We start from the raw sequence: 20,000 nt of genomic DNA on the forward strand, positions 1-20,000 counted from the left end.
AATTTTTTTGCATGTGTAGGTGTATTGAGATTGATTTCCTGCCACTTTCTCAATAACTCCGGTTGGCTATCGCCATAAGTTGGCATACATAAAACTCTCATACCTCTCGGTATGATGTTAAAATGCAGTGATGCTTCGAGATGCTTGCGTTGCCAATTATAGCGTTGCACTTTATACAGAGTGTTCTCTAGTTGCTTATACAGCATGTTAAACATGTCCATATTGCAATTACCTTGCTCCATATGGGATATGGATGTTCTCCCAAACTCCAGACTCAATAGAGGGTTCGAACCGCTATTAACGATATTGGACCACCTTTTAGCTCCTACCCTCGACTCCAGAACATAATCCAGCTCAATATTTGAGTGAGCCATTGTGTCAGGTGAAACAGTTAGAAGGATGCAGCAGAAAAAAACACAAAAACTGTTCACCCAAAACCGGAACACTTGTCATGAACCAGAAACAGCAGATAAAAAACACAAGTGAACCAAGCACAACGACTACTGCAGTTCAATCTCCACAAAGGCAAAACTCAGTCCTGGATAAAATAACTCCTTCTTTATTCCAAAAACATAAATTGTGAAATGAGCGCTTTCCGCATTATCCAAGATACGCTTCATCAGATTTCAACATACATTGTAGCAGCTCAGTTTTTATAGTGTGAACATTCATCTAATTAAAACAATTATAATACTAATTGAAAACAGCCATCTCTTTTAACTAGCATGGCTAAATCTTAAAGTTACAAAACCTCTATATACAGTTGGATATATTGTAATCCCCTTAATATATGGTGTAAACCAAAAAGAAAAGAAAAGAAAAGAAAAGAAAATGAAATAAAATAAAATAAAGAATATAAAATAATGATGAGCAAAGACATTTAGCAATATATAACAGACATTGTCCAGCTATGTATCTAGAGATAAATACAGCTCAGTGCCTTCCTATATTTCTACCAGTCATTAATAATAATAAGTGACTCATTAGCTACCTCATAATAATAAAATATCATAACTACAAATACAAATATATATATATACATAAATACCTAAATAAATAAATAAATAAATAAATATACATAAATGCTAGAATACAGGGTATCTATATCCCTGCATATATAGCAATCTAATATAACATATAGATCCTGTATATATCTACAAGAAATATATATGCATGCCATCATATATGCGTATATTCAACCTATTAAAGTGCATCGTGCATATTTTCGTTCCCAACTATAGATTAGATCATTAAATATGTAAACAATTTACCATAAACCTATAAAATATTTAATATGTGGGTACTGAAGTGTAATGTATCTATACCCTATATACATAATAATCCAATATGTCTTGTATATTATATACATATTGGCAAAAAATATATATATATATATAAATGCATAGCATTTCATAGCACATCACCTGTGAAAGCAGACAAGAACTGTGCATTACAATCTATACAATAGATACACACATAGATACACATGCATGTGATATGACAGAAGACATGCAACATGCATGTGATACGGCAGATGGCATGCAGCGCAGACAATAATAGTGGTAGTTATCATACATCCCTGGGTTGCACACAACAGCATGCATGTGTCATAGCAGATGGCATGCAAATTACACAATCATAGTATTAGTTAGCATACATCCCTGTGTTACACCATGTGGACCAGCACAGGTTAACAGTACACCTGCCTGATGTGTGGCATATGACCTTGATAATCATATGACATGTGATCTGATGAAGTGTGCAATGACATGCATACATGTTTAACACAATGGTGTCCTGTCAAATATACAGTGGGGCAATGGTGTACCAATGCAGTGTTGTCTTTCCGCCCTACAGATATACTGCACATTTAGCTGATGTGCATGGCCATTGCAGGGAATCATGAGGCATCTCTATTGCTATACAGTGTGAGTTACAGACAGGGTTCATAGCCATGACTGTGATCAGATACAATACATATATACTGTGGAATGTGACCCATGTCACTAAGGTGTATACACACTAAACCATGATGTGGAAGTTGTGACAAAGGTCACTGATGGGTAGACGGATGACACCCCTGCATATCTGCAACCATATTGCTGCTGCCTGACAACTATGGCCAGACATGGCAAACACGTTGGTACCCGATGTCCCACATGACATCTGTGTACCACACACACACACACACACACACACACACACATGAGGAGCTAGTATGACATTCATGTCCAGCACCAGCAATGGGAATGTACTATATCTGTGGCCTGATGTGGATACTGTAAAGGTGACTGCTGTCATGTTGCAACTCCCTCAAGATGTTCAACACATCTTATGTGGTGGATTGATGTTACGTCTACACAAGATGTGCACAGGCCTGTAGGATGTCTAGTGTTCCACATCTACAATATGACCATTATACAAAGGCCATGGTTGAACCATGTGTAGCCATTGTACAGCAGGGTGTACACACAAGCAGAACACGTCTACTGTGTGTGCTGCTCCATGTCTCTGGCCATCCGCCATGGCCATGTGTGTACATGTGTTGTCCAAATTATTGTGACAGGCATCTATTTCACATATCTGTGTTGTCCCATATGACATATATGCTCCACTGACAACAGGGTTATTCAGATAAAGGGTGGTATGTGGGATATGTTTACAGGTTAGGTAGGCAGTGTAGCAGCCAGGCTACTAGATGTCATGGACATATCAAGATAGTACATCACATTGTGTGACATTCATAGCAGGGCTATGATCCACACCAGTGAATCTTGTGTGCTGGCCATACTCCAGCCCACTGTGTAGTACTGTTTGTATTCACCACATGTGCAGATCAGATCTGTAGTACATCCCTAAAGTGAACAGCACCTCCACCATTGTATGCACAGCTATCCACACATCTGGCAATGACAGTTTGTGAGGATTCATGTCGGTGAGATGATTCACATAGTTTGCAAGTGTTGCACATGGGTAGTCATTGTGATGCATTGCAGGTCTGACCTGTATATTGTGACAGGACTATACATTATGTGTACATGTTGTAAATGGCCACATGGCAGATAGATTTGTGCATTACGGTTCCTGATAAATAATAACACTCTCACCTGCAACGGGCTGCTGTCGCCAGAGGTACCTAAACAGGAGTAACACAACAGTATGAGCATAATCCACCCCTGTATAAAGGCTACAGGGTGCAATGTGCATAACACATACACCAGTACATTAGACTATACTATGGTGTATGCACATGTGTGCATACACAGAGTAGCATACTATAGTATGCAGCATGTGTGTATACATGCCTTGCATATGATGTTACATTACATATTGTACAGTGACACCTGCAACTATATGGAATATAGTTGTTATAGGTGCAGTACTGACCTAACAGGCAACTCCAGGCTCAGTGGTTGAGAGACACCCACCTCCACAATATCGGCTAAGGCTTGTGGATGTGATTCTGCAGGTGTCCCTAGGTTGGCCAGTAGCTCCTCGGTACGTGTGAGTGGGGGCTGGGTTGGTGGTCCACCACCTGTTGCACCTTGTTCCTTGGCGATTGCATTTGTACACTGTTTTGCCCATCTAATGAGGTCTGTACAGTGTCTGCACTCCTGCTGGTATGTGCGGTTGTGGCCACCCACATCATTAACCCTCCTGCGAAGTTCCATCCACAGGGCATCTCACTGCTGTGCATCCTGTGGCACATGGCTGAACAGGATATCATGATTGTCGGGTAGGTATGGTATGAGGGCCTCGCATTAATTAAGCTTAAATAGTTGTATTTGCAAACCTACATGACACTGACGTGTTTGTGTCACACACATGTGACACTCAATGTTGAGTGGATATTATCACCATATATGTGTGTGTGTCACCTGATTACATTGCTCATACTACATGTGGTTGCTGTCTTGATGTGGGCATGTCTGTTTGCCTGTACTGGTGTTACTACCTATCAGCACATGGCTGGATGTGTCCACATTAATGCAGTTGACCTTGATGCTGTGTATATGTCACATATAAGGATTTACACTGCCTTAACAGACATGACCTGTGACCCTGCAGACATGCTCACATAAGGTTTTACATGTATGTGTTCTGCCATATACATCTACATGGCAGTGTACAGCAATTCAACACCCTGCTATGTATCACCTGTGTTGCACATGTGATACACATGGGACACTGGCTAGCCAGATGGTATTTGCAGGGATGGATATCAACTATAGCATGTACAGTCAAAGTCAACTAGTGGGCTATATGCCATGGGCCATGTATGAAACTAGGATGAAAGGTTACCTGGCAGTAGCTGACAGGCAGGTCTGTGGGGCCAGGTGGAGCAGTGCCACATTACTGATCCACAGGGTTAATGATACATATACCATGCGTTACCATGCGGTCATCACACCATGTCTGAGAGGGGAGCGATGTGCAGCTTTGACGGACAGGAATGCATAGTATGGCAGGACTATATAAAGTGTATGGGACAAGGATCTTTCCAGAATGTGGAAGGTGGATGTCCATGAATTATGTGCTCGAGATCAGGATGAGTGCGTGTAGCATGTCCAACATCACTGGGTTGGACATGGATTTATTCAGGGTATGCATCATGCTACATAGTGGAGATGGGGAATGGGAAGGCTGGTGTAGGCCATCTGCACATGGCCAATACCCCTTAAAGGAAATATGTGATCTGATATGGGTCACTTGAGTGTTGTGTATGGCTGGACAATGATCTCTATATTCATGAATGGCACCCTATCATTATTAGGGTTGCCACATATGACTACCTGACAGGTGTGGTGACGTAGCTATCACAGGAAAGACAACTGCCCAGCTGCATCCCTCACACACAAGTGTCCATTATGTTGACCTCTGCCTAGGTGGTAGTTCATGGGTACAGGGTTATTAACATAGGGGTGACAATGCAATATGTAGCTGTTAGATTGTGGCCATATGTCACACACACCTCACCCACAAAGCCCCTTCTGTATGTTGTCCACAACACTCCTGAGTCAGCTATTGCTCCTAGGTCATAGTCATTCACATACTTCAATAGGCAGATGCCTTCTGTTTGTCTGTGAGGTATGGACTACAATGAGGGGGAATAAAATTAATTAACCCTGACATACTGTAGCTGCCACTGGTGTGATGATCATGTATTAGTCAGGCACCTTCTGTAGTGTTGGTTCTGCCAGCAGTCCCATTGCAAAACACTCCTGTGACATAGGAATGTACATCTAGTATACCGAGTGTAGGTGGTACACAGTATGGGTGATGATGTCCCATGACCTGGCAAGGTTATGATATGCAGTGTGACATCAACCATACTGTCATCTACATCTGTACTGCTGACATCACTTAATTGATCAAGGTTCATGGCCTTCCAGACCAGACTCAGCAGGGTAGTAGTAAAGTACTTCCCATTATCAGTGGTGTCTCCCCCTTTGTGGGTTGTGATACCTGTTGGTGTGCACCATTCAGTGTGTACACAACCTGACATGGAGCTATGTTTTACATGATGTGTACATGGAGAGCATCTTGTTTTGCCATATGTGTATGATACAACCTGTGATGTGGACAGGTCCCATGCAGCCTGAGTGCAGCTTGTACCTGCATAGTTGTGGGTACAGGGGCCCTGTGGTGTACATGGATATATGCTTGTGTACCTGTTGGGGGAGGGGGCCATGTGTTTATGTTATCCAATACCCTGTCTGGATTGCTTATTCATACTAAGCACTTGTTCAGGACTTGTAAGCACTACGTAAGCTAATAATTACTGTAGCACTCAATCTTCCTCATTACCTAGAGGTAAGGGTGAACAGGATTTGTACATACTTTTCTCACTTGCTTATAGCAATTTAGCTCTTGCACTCACTTTTCTCACTTATCTAGGTGAATGTAGTTCTATATTTAGGCATGTCCAAGAGTCAACTGCCAGTGTTCTCACCTGTCTATCTGATGACTCTGGACATCTTGAGGCAATGTACACATTGCCTCATGTACACAGACAAGCCTCTCCACCTACCACCCAACACTGCAACCTGTGAGAGATGCACTCATCTAGCCAAACTGGAGGTAAAGGTCTCTCCAACCAAGCCTGACCTTGATGTCATGTGGAGAAGGTACACATTTGCACAACACCACACTCATCACGTAAGTCTCACTGAATCTACCCCACCATTAACTGGGAAAACTACTCATGTACCAACACATTAGCTCAATGGTTTCTGGAATTCATAAACACCAATGCCCTGACTCAACATATCCACACAACCACCAGGGGCAACAATATCCTAGACCTAGGCATTACCAACATGAGTGACTGGTGCTCCACACGTGAAGCTAACTCCTCGTTAGTCCGATCAGACCATGTGCTGAACACCGTTGATATCCATATCCCACACCCACCCCCCATTAAGGGAACCACAGTATAATATGTCTACAAGGCCAACTACATGCTTCTTAAGACAGACGTGGTGGACATCATGACACCCATGCAGATGGACAGTACTGTTACAACTGCTGAATCCTACACAAATGCACTCTATAAGCACTTACACGAGTGCATGGCTTGTGCTATCCCAAACAGAACCAGGACACTATACTCCTAATTAACAAAACCAATCTGGTGGTCCCCTGCCATAAACAAATTGTACTACAGGAGGAAGACACTGTTGCAACTGAGAGTACAATCCCATGCGTGGAGGAGCTCCCTGGCCAGCCTCAGTAAGAAGGTGAGATCCCTTATAAGATCCTCCAAAGCTAGCTATGAAAACTAAAATGCAACTAATACCAACAACAACAACCACAAAGCATTCTATAGCTATGTCACATATCTTGATGTCAACAATCAGATCTGCTCTGAGTTGCAGCACAAAGGCACGAACATTACAGAAACAATTGATATTGGCAACATCCTGGCAGATCCCTATCAAAGCTGCACACTCTAAAGGCAATATCACAGCATCCATGGGACCGGGCAACATCCCAGGCTGCATTTTACATGAACTTCAGAATGTACTGTCTCCCTACCTACGCACCATGTTCAATAATAGCCTCACATTGGGCATAGTGCCCCCTGAATGGTGCACAGCAACAGTTATCCCATTCCACAAAGGTGGCACCTCAATGGACCACGGGACCTATTTCCCTATAGGCCTAACTAGCCTGGTCTTCAAGGCTATGGTGCACATCATGGATCACAGTCACAGAGACATTGGGTACCTCCAAACCTTTGACCCCTCCCTGTTTGGCATTGTTAAGGGTGGACCATGCCTTCTAAACCTGGTGGACTTCTTAGAGACAGTTACCAAGGCATTAGATGAGGGTAAGGAGGTCCATACAGCCTACCTAGATCTCTCAAAGGCTTTCAACACCATTCCTCCTTCTGGTATTATCAACATACCCATCCGCCCGAACATTAACCCCTATGTCATGTGATGGTTTGCAAAGTGGCTCATGGACAGAGCCCACACAGTGGGAGTTGCATACCCTAGGTCTGACTGTATACCAGGTACAAGTGGTGTCCCCCAGGGCTCAGTCCTAGGACTCTCTCATGTTTGGCATATACTTCTCTGACATACAGACAAGCACAGGAGGGCTTTGGCTGAAAAGGTTTGCAGACAACTGCAAACTAGGGGACATAATTGTTTCCCCAGCTGTTACAGACACCCTCTGGAAGGGTCACACTGAGATGGATACCTGGTGATAATATCATGGCGTCAAGCTGAATGCCTAAAAGTGCATAGTCATCCCCTTTGGATATAACTAATTACCTGCGGACTACCACATAGGTGCTAGTCCCCTACATACAGAAAAGGTAATAAGGGATCAGGGAACCCCAGTAGATAGCAATCTCTCCTTCAATACCCATAATGACAAGGTGGTTAGAATATCCTTCTACATGGCCCCCCTAATCTCTAATGGGTTCGCATCCAGATCAGTGGGGCCATTGTGACTCTGCTCATGACATATTAGACCCATTAAAGGATGCAACACCCCATTTGGGATATACCTTACAAGACAACTGCGACAGCTTGGAAGACCACACCAGTACCACACCAAGAGGATTACTGACCTCAAATAGATGACCTATGCAACCCAACCTAAGAAACTCCAGCTGTACTCAGTTGCATACCGCATACTCACAGGTGATCTCTGCTTGACATACAAGGCCCATGTCCAACCCTGTATTGCTGGATATGCTCCACCTAAACAGAGGTCCCTGAGAGCCACATGCTCTAGGGATATACACCTAACTACAATGATGAGTAGGACGTGCTGGATGGATAGATTTCTGACCCGGACACTCCCCATGCTTTGGAACATGATTCCAATGTACATCAGGCAGGACCCCTCACTAGCACTCTTCAAGGGAAACCTTGACATGTGGATGGGAGACAGACATGTACCCCGGTGATCACTGCAGTGGCTGTGCTGGACAGAGGCACAGGGAACTATTGGCTCTGCCATTCAGAGGCACAGGGAACCAACCTATGGGGGTGGCGAAAGCCAACACACTCTAGCTAGGCTTACAAATACCCTTGGTAAGACAGCCTAGTACCTACCTTTGCACATATTACATGCCTTATGCACATAGATAGTTAAATAGCTCTTCCATTTTACTTTGCTATCATGCTGATAAACTGTCGGCTCACTAAAAGACATATGCATCCTGTTATTGTGTATTGTAAATGCCGATTTACATAACTAATGTTTGCCTACCATTACAGTAATGCTATGTAGCTTGTAATACATATCTGCCTACAATACTGTACATTACACAGTTATTGGCACAATATCCGACAATGCAAATCATAATTGCACAGTGGCCCAACCTTCCACATGTTATTCTCTGTAATACACCCATACATATGGCTACAGTTACAATATATCAACATATACTATCCCCTGTTATAGCACATACTTGTTGGACCAGCCCTGCTACTGACATCGGCTGGTGAGGAGTATTTCTGTTCAAAGCCCTTATATAGCATCCCTTGTGGTGTATGCAGTGTTTGCCTTGTGACCTACAGCAGTACACACAAATACTACAAGCATTACTATGTTCAATAATACATCACTGCAAGATAAATGTTTCCACTATATGGATTGCGTGCACTTTAAATATTACAGAACAGGTACTAAATACACAGACATACTTAGTGTTCTACATACCTTATTAGTAACCTGAGGTGTTGTTGACTGTTGATTCAATCCTTTTCAGTTTGTGTTTCAATGCTCTTTGTAACATTCTGCTGGTATATACGGATGGTTTGAATGTGATAACATATCTTTTTCTAGTTACATATCGGTAACATGTGGTATCTTGTCCACCAATTGCTGTTACAAAGTAGTTAATTAGATGCACATCAGCTGTGTAGCTACTCCATTAGCCAATACCATGGCAACAGTAGTGTATAACTGAGTACTCCTTTTGGGCATTGTCCGTTCGCCTTACTTTCGAGGGAGATTGCCTAGATGTGTTGTTTGCGATATATTTCAACAGCTATATGGAGACACACAGAGATATATTAGCTTCATGACTCCCGAGGACTGTGTGTAATGGCTAGACAATTTAGTTCTACATGTGAGTACAGCTGTTATATTTCGGAAGAGTGCTACTTATGCAGGGTTTGTTTGTACTTGATACTTCTGCAGATGTTTAAGACTGGCAAGGATGTTTGGCCAGCTCAAGGCCGTATGGCTATGCATGAACTGTTATGTGGTATACAGTGTGCTCACCAGACAGCCTTGATTTGGTGTACAAGTGTAGCATACTGTGCTGTTACTCACTAATTGCTACCACATTCCAGTGTACGCACAACCCTCTGAAACAGGATTAGTGCAAACAAACCCTGTTACATCAGCAGCTGTTCCATTGTATAACAGCAGCTATTTCACATAGGGCCATGTTAGTGTGTCAATGACAAGGTATGTTAAGGCTTCTGCAGATGTCGTACAGTGAGTGAATGATTTGTGATGTTATTACAGTTTGTATTGTACTATGTTTGGGTGTGGTTGTGATGTTGGTGGGTGTGCATAGCAGATGCAGGTGTGTAGGAACTGCTTTTATACATAATCGCTATGTGTGTGAGGGTTCCTTCTCTATTTGAACACCTGTCCTTTTGTGGACTAATACAATGGTAGTTGCAGGCTGATTCATTAAGGCACTGTTATGTGGTTCCTGTATGGCATGCAGATGATGTTAGTCCTTGAATCCCTTCGGTAATACATCTGAATGTAATAACGTGTTGCTATGTGATAGCTGTGTATTTCTGTCATAGGTATTTGCAGTCATCATAGTTGTGTTGGTGACTGACTCTCTTAGGCTAGGGTTGCCACCTTTTCATATGGCCATAGTGGGACTTTTCAGGACACACATCTGATTTTACAGGCCGACACAAACCCACGGTCAGTACAAGGGATAGAACTTTCCTTTCTTGCCTAAATATAAGCTTATTCTTTTAGCTGTTTAGTTGCTTATCCTGTTTCCTGTAACATGTAGGTATTTTAGATACAGAAATAACTATTGTATGCAACTATTACAGTACATATGGGGCATAATTATGTCCTGCAATCCCAGGACATTTGCCACGTTTAATATATTTGGTCAGGACACAACCGTCAAAGAGGGAGTGTCCCTCACAAAGTGGGACAGGTGGTAACACTATCATTGGCTCATGTCCATAGCACATATTTGTAATAGTATATAGGCATATACTCTCCATATTCTTTGTTCATAAAGGTTGGTAGTGGCGGAATGTGTGATTGCTATGGTCCATGTTATACACATATATGAACACTTCAAATGCTGTATACGGGAGACCTACGGAATCCCAAAACCACAGTACCGGGACCAGACTCCCATACCCCACATTACTGACATCGACAGTAACTTGCGAACGTAACACAAACATGGAACACACACACACGCACACACAGACACACTGCTACCCAACACATCCAAACAAACCATCGATACAAAATAGAATATCAGCAGGGAAAGACCGCAACCACCATTAAATGACATCCAACAAGTTTATTAACGCAAGCAAACTGCCATAAAACGTTTTCGTCAACACAAGCTTTTGACTTCATCAGATACATTAAAAAGCACAGCTTTGCTGGATTTATAGCACAATCAATCATTCAATTACTATTATAAATAGAATCTCTTAAAGAAACATCAAAGTAAAACTTCACAAAAAAGCATAAAATATAAAAAATATTTAAATACTGTTCCCTAACCATAGGTAAGAAACATAATAAATAGTTTATCATCAAATCTATATATACACATGATTCAAAATTGTATTTAAAAAATATATATACCAATATATAAGTATATAATATTCAGAAAGTGCTTCATTGGAACACAGTTATGTTGATAAATTATACCTTGCCAGCTTTTAATTTAAGCAGAGGCACTATTGATATAAAATCATTGAGACCTGGAGCCCTATTGGCTTCTAATAAGATCTGCCAGTTTGTTTCCCTATGCTCCAGCTTGGTCTCCCAAGGGCCACCCCGATTGTCTTTGGTCATTGTTTCAAGGACGAAAAATTCATATCTGGCCATGGGGCATACTGAAAGATGTCTATAAAGGGCATTTTTAACATTTTCTTTCTGTATTTCATAAAGATGTTCATAAATTCGCCTTTTTAGATGTCTTTCGGTTTTGCCCACATAGAATGCCGGACATTCTAAACAAGTTATTAAATATATGACTCTCTGACTATTGCAATTGAAAAACTGTGTAGACTTTATCACCCTATTTCTAGCTACAAGAAATATTTGATCTGTATGGGATATATATTTACATTGTGAACATGTGCCACATCTAAATGTACCCCTGCGTCTATTACTAAAGGCATTAATATTGGGTTCATGTTCCAACAAATTTTTAATGTTGTTCCCTTTACGATATACCATCTTGATGCTCTTTCCTTGTAAATTGCTGAGGTCTGTAATATCCCTAAAAATACTCCATTCATGCAAAATTATACTTCGAATAGTGCCTGAGTTGGCACTATAATCAGTGATAAAGGCCTGATTAAATTCTGTCTGGGGATGAACAGTCCCTGAAATTTTTTTCAATTGCCCAATGCCTAAGACTGGTCTATATTTATCATATCTACCCTCTTGGACTTCCAAACAAATTTTATTAATGAATTCCACAGGATAGCCCCTTTCCTGAAACATCCCAGTAAGTCTGGAACATCCAAAATGATAGTCCAAATCGTCAGAGGTCATACGAGATGTCTTGACGAACTGGCCCTTGACAATCCCTCTTTTTTGGTATCCTGGATGTGAACTATTGTAGTGGATATAACTGTTGGAAAACGTATGTTTCCTATAGATGTTAGATCTGAAACCTTCTTGCATCCAAACAAACCATCCTACACTACATATGAGCAGGCGGCCATGCCCCCCTACACCCCCCATGTAGGTGTCTGCACCCCCCACACCACCCCCTACTTTAATATTCTACCTCCTAGGTTGTGCAAACAGATGCACAAAGCTAACCCACACCCACACATTACAGTCCCCCAAGAACACACACCATACACAGAACACACACTTACACACACTAGAGCCCTAAGAAACACACTTACATACAGTAACCTACCTGAACCGCAAAACCAGAAGCACTGACAAACTGTCCATTAACATCGTGAGATTACACCTCGCGCATCGGGTGTTTCGGTACTGTGTTCTTTCGGACCTTAATCCTCGGGATTACGCACGTCAGTATGTGGTAGGTATCCCATTTATATGTACCTCCATGGTTATGTAAATGTTGTTAATCTATCTATATATCTACATATATATGTATATCCCCATATATCGACATATCTCTCTCTCTCTCTCTCTATATATATATATATATATATATATGATGTACATTATATATATATATATATATATATATATATATATATATATATATATATAAAACATACACCTTTCATTGGGTTCATGCCGGTTTGTCCTATTTCAACACATTCCTACCTTTTGTGTTTTATCCTGTCAGTATACACGACTGCCACTGGTACATCTCAGGTAGCTTAGTGGTATGTTATTGTGGTGAATGTGTACATGGTTGCGTGTTCTAATCCTGGCAGTGATATCTTACCTCTGAGAGCAGGCACTGGTAGTGCAAGGGTGATTAATGCACATTTCAGCAGTTGTGTGTTCCACATGTTTATTATTCTGTGGAGAACTACCTGTATATACAAGCTGTGTTTAAGGTATACTATGTAACATGTACACATCTGTGAAGGTTCCTGTCAGGGATACTCCCCATTATTTGGAACTACATCCCTGATTACATTATACAAAACCCCTCACTAACACTCCGGGGAATCCTTGCAGAGTGGGTGGTGAACAGTAGCTACACCCCAGGGATCCCGCAATTGGCTCTGATCCACAGAGGGACAGTTAGTTAATCGATGGGGTGGTGACAGAAGACACGTTTTGCCTATGCTTATGAGTGGCCTCGGCAGTTGGGCATGTACCTACCTATGTATCTATGAACCTGTACATACAGTATGGACACATGCTGATAGCTTAATTTACTGTTCAGGTATTGACTTACCTCGTGCCAATGGCGGTTGTGTGTACAATAGTTGAGGGCTACCTATATAGGATGCACACAGTAGACTACCTATACATGACAATTTACAGGTGGTCGTGTGTGTGTGCCATCCGTGTTTGCTGTGCGTGCAGGTGGAGAAGGGTGTCAGTCCATGAGTGCCTACACTGTCAGTGTGTGTGCTATATGTTCCCTCTTTGCCAAGGCATGGGCATACTGGGCACGCCTCCGTCTGCCTACTGGGGCTAGCACAGGTTGTTCGTGGTCTGAGTCCCCTTGTGCCTGTGGGTCCCTTGGCAATGGTGGTGGGCTGTGAGGGCCTTCACCATTCTGTCCCTGCTGCAGCTGTTTCCGCAGGATCATATTGTGTAGCATGGCACATACCATGAAGATGTGGACACACATTCCTGGAGAGTACTGCAAGGCTCCACCAGATATGTCCAAGCAACGGAACCGTGATTTCAGATCCCAAACACGCACTTTATGATGATTCTGATTTTTGCGTGTGCCTCATTATGGTGTTCTTGCTTGGCTGTGTGTGGATTTCTGATGGGAGTCATCATCCACGGTTCCAGTGCATAGCCAGCATCCCCCACCAGATGGCCATATGGGATGTCCACCCTGGCAAATACCTGATACAGCTACAAGGCTGTCAGATGTTGGAGCCGTGATAGCTTCCAGGGCTGCCAGCACACACATCCATTATAATGCCCTGGGTATTGCACATGACCTGGCAGTTGATGGAGGGGAATCCCTTGCGGTTTATGTAGAGCCTACCCTGCTCACCGCGTGGTGACTTGATGTGTATGTGCATGCAGTCTATTGCACCCAGTACCTCCGGGTAGTCTGCCACATGGTGGAAGAGACGCATATTGCTGGCCAACTCCTCCTGCATTCGGGGAACTATATGTGCTCATTGGCATGTGGTAACATGGCATCCAGGAACTGGTGGAGTACCCTGGATGCTGATGCCTGTGAGATCCCCATGATATCCCCAGTTGGCCTTTGGAAGGTACCTGTGGCTAGTATTCTCAAGCTTATACATACCTTCGTGTCCACTGGGATGGGTTCCCCTCTGTTACTTCTGGCTCTAAGGCGTGGCCGGCACAGCTCAACAAGTTGCTGTGTGATGTCCCTGTCCACCCTGTAACACTCTACTATCTCCAGATCATGTAGCCCCTGGTAGGTTACCCTGGGTCTGAACACTCTTCTCCTCCTCCAGTGTTTGAGATGGTTGTCAGCATCATCCTCCACACCACCGTCAGTCTCCAACACATGCTGGTGAATCAAAGCTATGGCAGCTCCTAACATGTACATATTAAAAGTTCCCCGTCTGTATACACCAATGGTGCAGATTGTCTGGGAATACACAAGTGTGTGTGTGGGACTTTCACACCTTATACTATTGTGCAATGGATGTTGCTGGTGTAATTAGGTGTGCTTGTGCTATTGCAGCTGCAGGGTATCTTAATTATTGGTTTTACAGCAGGTACTGCTATTGTGCGGCCTTTGGTGTTGACTTACGCTTGTCTGCCGTGATTCATCTATTGCCCTTTACTTCTATTTTAAACCCAATTCCCCTCCCATTGTCAGGCATGCATCCAGCTGCCTCCTTTCTTGTTTTGTGCTTTCACAACCCAGGATTGTGTTATAAAATGTGTTATGTAGCTGATCTACTGCAAGTTTGCTTTGTTCTGCTGTGACAGTTCTCTTTTCTTTGCTGTGCGGCACCTCCCCTTTCCTGTTCTGCAGATAGTTGCTAGCAGCCTTGTTAGCTGTTGTCTATGGCCCACTGTGAGTTTCTAGATGTTAATTACTCATTTGTACTCCAATTACCATGCTGCAGCATTTCCTTATTGTCTTCCCGTATCCTTCCTGTTTCAGCTGTGGTGCGTGCTGCTCACAGCCGTTTACTGGGTTTTGTGCACATTTTCATCCACGTTCACATGAACTTTCGGTTACCTTGTGTGCTCTCAGCTAAGCAAAGCTATGGCTACTTCCACACCCCTATCCTGCGGCTTTGCTTAGCAACATGCAACATGAATTAGCAATGATCCAATGTGCTTACAGCTACGGTGGCACGCCCCTCTCTCGATGTCATGTTTACCTCCAAACCACTCCTCAGTGTTGTACCGCTATGCCGTGTGGTACATCCTTACGCCGGCGGGGCATTTGCGATTCAGTATTACTTGACTCATTTGTATGGCATTGACTGCTAATTCCTAGTTACCGCACGGAACACTGTCACAGACCCTTAGCAACCCTTGCGCCATGGTTGTGGTGTAGTATGCGTGCCATTGACTATTATGGGGATATCATGAATTGCGTTACATTGCAGTTTTATGACATCTAAATATATTTTCCTTGTGATCCCGTTTGTGCACCGATGTACTGCAGTTTTACTTTGTGTTGGTGTGGCCATGACATTAAATGTTATTTTTTATATGTTGTGCATGTTGTTTTATGACATTGGCTATATATTTAGCCACTGGCATATATTAACATTGTAATACGTAAGTTTGGTCCACTTTCATGGCTCAGATTTTATGTTTGACAAAATGTAAACCGTTTTTTTTTGGTTTACATTTCTTCATGCTTACACTACGCCTGCACCACTTCATGAATCGCTATATACCTTCATTTTCATGCTACACTGCTGCGCATGAGGTAATTAGCATACATGCACCGGGAGCTGCGGAGCTCTGCTGTACGCTGGTAGTGCACATGGAAACAGCTCTTACCTGAATCGCTCGGCGGCCATATTTGGTGCTAGATCGCCAACTCTACTCTGGCGCATGGTGCAAGCTTCATGAATCCCGGGGAATGTCTTAACTTCTTCTTCTTTTGGCTTTTCCCGGTTAGGGGTCACCACAGCGGATCTTCTGTCCGCTCATGATTGGCAGTGGAGTTTTTACAGTGTCGAGTTGCCAGCCTGACGCCCAACCTTCCACAGAAGGCACACACATGCACACACTCACACCTAGGGCCAATTTAGAGTGTCCAATCCACCTACTGCATGTCTTTGGGATGTGGGAGGAAACCGGAGCACCCAGAGGAAACCCACGCGACCACAGGGAGGATATGCAGACTCTGCACAGAAGGCACCCCAGCCGAGAATCAAACTATTACTATATTCCAAGGTTTTATATTTTATCTATGTAGAGTATCATATAATGCAGCATTTATATTTGCCATTATATAGTTATACAGAGAAACACAATCCTACATTTTTTTATCAGAAGTATTATTCTATAACTAGTATATAAACTATCCTTTTGATCTACTGCAAACATTCAGAACTATTTAATAACTGGCAGTGGTTTAGAATGTAATTCACTGTCTTTTGCTTATTATCAGACTTGTATTCATTGACATCTTAGCATTTGATTTAAAACATCATGATCATTTGGTTTTAGACAGGGAGAAGTAACCTGCATAGTTCTTAGAATTTTCAGAACTCTTATAGCATCACAAAAGTGCCCGTGACTCTAATTAAGATGCTTCAAGCTAGTGGACTTGACAAGGGCTTGCAAATGGACAGTTTATCAGCTACAATTCATACAAAAACATTCGCAAGTGAATCCAAACCACCTCTACTTTATGTATCAATCTCTCAAACCCTCCCAAGCCACTAAAAACATTTCAAAGTATGTTAACCACTAAAAAGCTATTATATTTAAAGAAATAAGATTTAATGATTCATTAAGCACTATTTGTATGAGATGTTTAATATAAAGCAGACTGTCATTTTTTAAATGAGACATAACGTATAAACTTGCATTAAAAGAATGAGTTATGTGTGATCCAGATTTAACTTGTAAAATTGTGAATGCTACTCTAATTATTTGACAACATTCCAACAATAACTTTTATATGTGTAAGAAACTGTATTTTTATACTTTGTGTATAACATAGCATAACATTCCTGTGTACTGTTGCATGACTAGTATACTATCAGTAACAAGCATCAGAAATATTTAATAATTGACAGTGGTTTAGCATGCAATTCATCACTTTTGCTTATTATCTAATTGGTATTGTTTGACATCTTAGCACATGATTCAAAATATTATGATTATTTACTTTCGACATGATGAAATGACCTGGGCAGTTCTTAGACTTTTCAGAACTCCTGCAGCATCACAAAAATGCTCATGACTCTAAGTGGTTTTAGGCTGGTTTTCATGATAAGGGTTTGAAAAATGAACAGTCCATCAGTTACATTTCATACAAAAATGCTCACAAGTGAATTCAAGCCATCTCCACACCACAGATCAATCCCTTAAACCCTTTCAAACCACCAAAAAAAAAAAAACAAAAAAAAAATCTCAAAGTATCCCAACCTCTAAAAAGACATTTCACTCAAAAGAAAGAACATTTAATGATTCAGCAATCACTATTTATATAAGATGTTTAATATAAAGCAGGCTGTCCTTTTTAAAGAGACGTAGCATATAAACTTGCATTAAATGCATGGCAGTTATGCGTGATCCAGGTTTAACTTGTAAAAGTGTGAATGTTACTCTAATTATTTGATATCATTCCAATAGTAAATTTTATATATGTAAAAAGCTATATTTTTTATACTTTATAACATAGCATGTCTTTCCTGGACACTATTGCATGTCAAGTATACTATCAGTAGTACACTACTGGACCATTTTAAGAACCTAGAATGCAACTTAACATGCCTATTTAGTGTCATTTGTTGCATCTTGTATTATATTTAATAATACATTCCTTAAGTATTCCAAGATAGCATAAAGTGTGCCACCTAACATAACGTTCATAATAATAATGATTAACTTAAAAAAGGAATAGTTTAACCTTTTAAACTCTAAATTAAAATAAGTGGCTTTAATTTCATATATAGCTAAAAGAATTGAACTTTAACATTTTAAAAAGGGAACTAGTAACAATATGACATAGGGAAATAAATAAATAAATGATTTACCTTGTAAAAAGTAATATTCAGCACCTGTTCATAAGTATTTAAGCACTTCTTTAAATTAATAAGAATTCATAACCATGGAATACATTGATTTTCATTTGTCCTTTAGTTTTTACTGATTTTGTGTTTTATTATCCAACCATCTCTTGTTGCATTTCTCTTCAAAGAAGTTGACAGATTCCAGTTAATTTATTCTGCTTTTTTCTATGACTTTATTTGCTGTATAAAGTCCATTGCATCTTCCAAGGTGTTAAAAGTCTACTTCCCTTTTGAAAGGTGCATCCTTATATTTGTTGGAAACAAGATTTCTGCTTTAATACTGTTTTCCTTTAAGCTTTTAACAAGTGGCACACATGCATTTCTCTTTGACATCAACAATGTTGAGGAGTCATTGTCAAATCGTATAGTATTTTCTTTTATTTTAACTGTATAATTAGTCCATGCAGCTTTTAAGGCTAAATGCTTATCTTGACTTGAGAAAAATATTACAATCACTGACTGTTTTTTTTTTTTTAAAGATGATTTAGAAAGTGATTTATGTGCCCTTTCAATGCTAAAGGAAAAGGCTTCAGGCATGTTCAAAGAAAAGAAACAAATTGAATCATACTGTCTCCCTTTTCTTTTTCAAGAATCCCATAAATCCTAATGTTATTCCTTCTAGAAATGTTGTTTGTCTTCTACTTTTTCCTGGAATAAGTTGATTTCTTTCTGAAGAACTTCAGTATTATTCTCTTTTCAAGTAATCTTCTATCAAAATAAGACAATGCCTCTTCTTTACTCAAGATTTGTGATGATTATTGTTTAAGAGATTCACTCAGCACTTCAACTTGATTTTTACATTCCTCTTTAAAATTCTCCATTTTGCTTTCTAATTTATCTGTTTTTACAAATAACTCACTTATATTACTTAGTATAGCACTGCCCTGTACACTGGGCTTAGAGTGGCTCATTCTGAGACAATTAGTTCCTTCTAGTTTTCTTGACAGGAGAAGAGTTTCAAGATTGTTAGTTTTATAGTAAATCTTTCAGCAGAATGTTCAGCTATAAAGCCATCAAATTTTCAAATGTTCTATTTGAGTTTTTTGGTAAAAATCCTGCCATAGATATTAAAATGTTGTTAACTGTTCACCATCTTGGCTTCCCACCCCTATTAGCATTATTTGAATCATTCATGTCTTTGCATTCATTTTCTAATAATAACATTAAATTAAAATTTTTAAGTTCCTAAAAACAGGTCTAACACAACTACAGCCTTAACATTTTCATTTGCCACTAACATTTTCCAATTATTAGTTGCATTTTCTTAAATTTCTTTAAAATCTAAGCTTATAGTAAGGGTAAATCTAAGATACTTGTTCACTTCAGATTCATTATCTGAACTAAAAACAGGATCAGAATCATAGCATAACAAAGAATGTCTACCATTGCATACTTCTTTACTTAAAG

Source organism: Protopterus annectens, chromosome 7.part0, assembly GCF_019279795.1.
Source record: "Protopterus annectens isolate FY-2018-M chromosome 7.part0, PAN1.0, whole genome shotgun sequence".
In the NCBI taxonomy this organism is placed as follows: Eukaryota; Metazoa; Chordata; order Ceratodontiformes; family Protopteridae; genus Protopterus; species Protopterus annectens.